The following is a 5397-nucleotide window of genomic DNA, read 5'->3' as shown; positions in this document are numbered from 1 at the left end:
CTCCAGAATAGCTCGAGCTCCCACGTCCCCCTGCACAGTTCCTGAGGTCCCAGGGAGTTGGGTTAGCATCTCGCTCCGGGGTCAGGTCAGATCCCAGCAGGAGTGACTCAGCAGGGAAAGGCTGCCTCTGTGGGCAACGTCTCTTCCTCGGGGGTTAATGTTTTTTCTTTGTTGGTCTGACAGCTGCTCCTAGAGGCCCCAGTCAAGGCCGGACTTCTGTTGTGATCGGCGCTATACAGGCAAAAGCGGGACATATGCAGGAGCCCCGCCCCCTCTGTGGCCCCACCCCCTGCTCCTCCTCTTCCTCCTGAAGCCCCGCCTCCTGGTCAGGCTGGAAGCTGGGCAGTAGTAAGAACTGCCCAGGGAGCCCGGGCTGCTGTGGGGAGCCCCGGACCCTCCACCTGCCTTGGGCTGGGCGGCCTGAGAGCAGCCCTTGGTCCATGTCCCTGTCCCCCGGAACATGCCGCCCAGGGCAGGAGGGTCTGGGGCTCCCCACAGTGGCCTGGGCTCCTTGGACAGCTCTTAGCAAGGCCTGGCTCTGGCCAGGCCATGAGTGGGGTCTTGAGGGGAAAGAGATGGGCCTCATAGCAAGGGGGGCGGGCTAAGGCCCACCTCAATTCCCCCCCCAATCCGGGAAGAGGCTGGCAGCACTCCTGAGTCTCAGGCAGGTGTGGTGCAGTGCCACAGGGAATCCAGGACAAATGCTGTCCCGGAGTCATTCAGCCCAGGACCGGGACTTGAACTCTGCATTTTGGGACTCTCCTGCCCAATTCAGGATGAGTGGTCAACTTATATACAGCCCCTGCCTTGGGCTTACAATTAAATAACCAGAACATAAAATAAGTTGACACAGTCAGAGTAAATGGAGAAGGCTCCCAAATTTGGGGTTCAACCCGGTCTTGGATACACAGCCCAGCCTTCCCACAGACACCTGTCCCCATCGGTCCCCGAAGCGGGCACCATTATAGCCCAGCCCCTGAGCACCTTTGCAAGGGGATGAGGTAACTGGGCTGGGGCTAACTCCCTATTCACAAGACAAGATCCCCTGCACCATGTCACACCCTATTTCTAATGGGCCAAAAAGATACCTGGATCCCGGAAACATGCCCCAACTCTGGATCAGGATTGGCTCAGACCCCAGTTCTAGTTTAGACACTGTCGTTGCTAGCAAGATTGGTGGGATCACTGAGGCTAAGAACAAGCTGGCTTGTCTATAGTAGCGCTCCCACCAGTGAAGCCGTAATTATATTTACTTGCAGTATAACATTCAGCCCAGTGTGCTGTCTTGATTTCCAGACAGAAATGGATATTGGTAAACAAGGGAGACAGAGCTGGAGCTCAAGCTGCGTAGAAGCCTATTTGTGTCTGAGGTTGTTGCTGTTTTCTTTAATAAATGCCTCCTGTTTAAGACAAACTGTGATTCCATAGAGCAGGAGGGAATTTTTGGGGGGGTGTCTGTTGTAGACACCCCTATGTGTACAGATATAGCACTCTCTGGCTAGCATGGGACTCCCGATCATGCTGCTAAGGCAAGCCATGCTAGAACTGGATCAGCAACAACTGGGTCCGCTGCCTTAAATTTGAGTGAGGAGAGGGAGCTCATGAAGAAATGACCTCCACAGCGCCTGCTTCTTCCTTTCTCATTTTCCAGACTGCCAGGGAAGATGCTGGTATTAGGTTATCATCATTACCTGGAAGCCTCATAATTCTCAACTGCCAGCACTTCCTTGCCAGCAGGGACTCTAATTTATGTCTCTCCCCCATGTGCTGATTTAAATTCATCCCCTTACAGTCCGGGTGGATTCTGTTAAGCCCAGGTGTATAGCTACTGTATAAATACAAAGATTTCAGAGAAGAAGTTGCCATTTAACAATGGATCAGCAGCTGGCGTGTTGCTTATTACACTCAACAGCATTGCTGTTACCTTGAGCTCTGTTTGCCCATTGTCCCTCACCTGAAAATTAATCCAAATGAACTTTTATAGCGGATTAGTTCAACTGCATTCAACCCCTGTGCAGATGCCAGAATTCAAGTGACCTTAATTTGGTTTAGCTGAATTCACTGGCAAAGGGAATTCCACTTTAAATTCATACCTTTCGTTAATTCGGATTGATTTTCCTGATTGTCGCCCTGTAGAGAAGCCTGTAGACTAAACTCTTTGGGGGTGGGGCCTGGCTTTGTAATGTGTTTGCACAGCACCCAGCACAATATATTCTTCTATAGCCTTTTCATCAATAGATCTCAAAGCACTTCTCAGAGGATGTCAGTATCATTATCTCCATTTTACAGATGGGGAAACTGAGGCCCAGAGCGTGACGTGAGTTGCCCAAGGCAGGCTAGTGGCAGAGCCAGGAAGTGAATTCAGATTGTCCCAATCCAGTGCTCTAACCGCTAAGACAGTGTGAGGCATTATTAGCTGCTACCACAATAATTATAATAACTGGATATTGCAGCTTGCTTTATGGTCACTTGGTACAAGCTATTCTAGCTTGGTGGCCCCTTTGCACTATAGGACACTGAGGAATCCCTTGTTCAGGAGGGCAAGATTCTTGTGACTATCACTCTATTGTGGGTGAAGTTTTCCCCCCTACACAGAGAGCCACAACCGACTCTCAGTGGGAATGGCCTGTAGATTGTATGGCAGGAACAACAAAGCTAAGGTTTCCCTGAGAGAGAGCACGGTGTGGGCGTCCCCTCTGTGGACCAGGAGACACCTGAGCACAGGATGGCAGGGGGCCACCTCCCTTTAAAGGTCCAGCGCATCGAGAATCCGACTGTTAGCCAACACACACGTTAGGCATAGTATTAATACAAGCACTGGGAAGTTATGTTCGCTGAATGTATTATTCTTTTCCCACAATTCTGTCCGCTCACATCAAGTATCTGATAACCCCTGGCATTAGCTGAAATAAGTTTGGCTTAAGCAAATAGGAAAACTGTCAGGATCAGGACATATAAGTGTTTTACCATAGCAACAGCTGGGAGTTATTCTCAGGCTAATACTGGAATGTCCCAAAGGAAAAGGACAAGATATATTAATGTTCTACCCTGCTACAGAGCTCAGAGGTGCCTTCATGCCCTTTGGCACCTGGAACGGATGTGCTCAGAACAAAGAGAGAACGGGGTCCATCCTGTACCAGAAAAACAAGGTTGAAAGTGGCTTGGTTAAATCTCGTTTCAGATGATGTCCATGGTACCTTTCACTCCAAACAAGTCGGGTCTGAAAAGGCAGCGGTAGGGGTGTACCTTTGGGAGCACACCTTCTGCATAAGGTGAACATAACAACGCTCGCACGAGACGGCTTCCTGGAGACCGGTACATTGAACCTGTATTGTGAATGGCTCAGAGTAATAAACCCGCCTGATACCGGTTATTTGGTCTCTTGTCTACATTTCAAAATGAACTGAAGTGCCGTCAAGCAATGGGCTATACTACTGATCAATCCCCACAGCAGGCCCAACCGGCCAGCAGGGAGGGGAACCCCGTTTGTGCCCATGCCGGACTGGCAGCTCCCTGGCAGGAGCAGCTTTCACCACAGGTCTTGACTACATCAATCCATCCAGCCTCTATACATGTAACCTAACATCTTCCCGGCCTCTGATTACTAGCAGACGGTTTCAGCTCGTTAGTGGTTGCCTCCTGCAAATCTAATTAGCAGGTGGGGTGGAGTGGATCGACAGACCCAGCTGGCAGGATTTTTTCCCCCAGACAATTCAGAGGCATTCTGGGTTGCTCCGGTTCATGCCGCCATGAGCCCAGCTTCCCCCATATAGAAAATGCTTCTTTAGCTGCATGCACTAATTTATCTTTCAGGGAGTAAGGGGAGTAAGCACTTCAGAAATACATCTGCTTGCAGCTGGCTTAGCTAACCCTACAGGGAGGTAGCCCAGCTGTTTGGGGCTGCCCATCAGAAAGGCTGGGGCCGGGACCAGTCTGTGCTGGCCTTTAATGAGCTTGCCTCCTTTGCAAAGCGGTCAGCTCAGGTGTGTATTTAAGCCCCGTCAGAGAAGAAACACGACGGGAAACTCCCCTTTCTCCACTGCCCAGCCGGACTCACACGGCTCTTTTAAGTTTTCCCCTGCTCATTCATCATCCTATCATAGAAACCCAACTGCCAGGACATTGGCGATTCCTTGCCCTTGGGTCCCAAGAGACCTATGGCTAGCATACCCCGTAGTCTTGCCTATAAACCAACCAGGTCATTCAGTGATGTTGAATAGTGACCTAATTATAGGACCTCATGCCCCAAACGTGTCCTCAGCTCAGCTCCCTGCAGCATCCTAAGGCTTTTCTGAGCTCCCCCAGCCCTGCTGTACCTCCTTGTCTCTCCCACCATTTGCAGCAGCAGGTTAATTACGGTCATTGACCCACTAGGCGGATCCGAGCACGTGCCTCCCATTTTCAGAGAACAATCGGGAAATTTTGGCTGCGTCTCATACGCGAGAATATACGGTATTTTAACCACAGGACACAGTGTCCTCTCCAGAAGGCTTGGCTGGGCTAAGTGTATTGTCTTTCTCCTCTCCCTCCTGGCCAAGGAATCCAGCTCCTTGGAGAGAGAGCCAGCTGCTGCGGGGGAGCAGCTAATTCCTTTCCCGATGGCTCAGTTCGGCAGCACCAGGCAATGCTGGGATCCTGGGGCCCTACAGATCCGGGGGGCCAGCTGCCTTTAAAGAGCCACGCTCACAAATCTAGGAGCACGCTTGGTTTACCAGCCAGGCGACCCATGCCCAGGAGTGACCCGGGCTCAGCATGGGTTGACTTGGCCCAACACAGCACGCGCCAGGTGTGTACGGGGAGGGGACAGCACCGCGGCAGTGTTCAGACTCCAGCCCCACCGCCTGCCCACCCCCGGGATCGCTGGGTCAGATTTAATCTGCCCGGTTTAGCAGTTAGATCTGGGGCTAGAGTCCTTGCTGCGAGGAAACCCGGAGCAGAGGTGTGACCTTGCACTGGGGGTACTGCAGGGGCCCTGTGACCCAGCAAGAGCAGGGACTAGGTTGGCAGCAGCATCTCCTCCCTAGTCCCATTGCTAGGAGCGGAGAGGGAGTCAGTCTAGCTAGGGCTGCCAACTTTTTAATTGTACAAAACCAAACACTCTTGCCCCGCCCCTTTCACTGAGACTCCACCCCCTGCCTGCCCCTTCTGAGACTCCGCCCCTCCACTTACTCCATCCCCCCTCCCCCTGTCGCTCATTTTCCCCCACCCTCACATGTAACCCTTCTGCCAGGTGGAGCCAGCAGCAACCGGGGCCGGGTTCAATATCTGGGGATGCCTTTCCATCGATGCAACACAGAACTGGCTCGGGCCCCCACCCAGTAACCTGGGAAAATTACACACCACTCCTGGGCGCCTGCGAGAGGCAATACTGCCCTACTTGCAAGCACCGAGTCGGAG

This window comes from Caretta caretta, chromosome 8 (genome assembly GCF_965140235.1).
Source record: "Caretta caretta isolate rCarCar2 chromosome 8, rCarCar1.hap1, whole genome shotgun sequence".
NCBI classification, from domain to species: domain Eukaryota; kingdom Metazoa; phylum Chordata; order Testudines; family Cheloniidae; genus Caretta; species Caretta caretta.
This window is presented reverse-complemented; position numbering follows the sequence as displayed.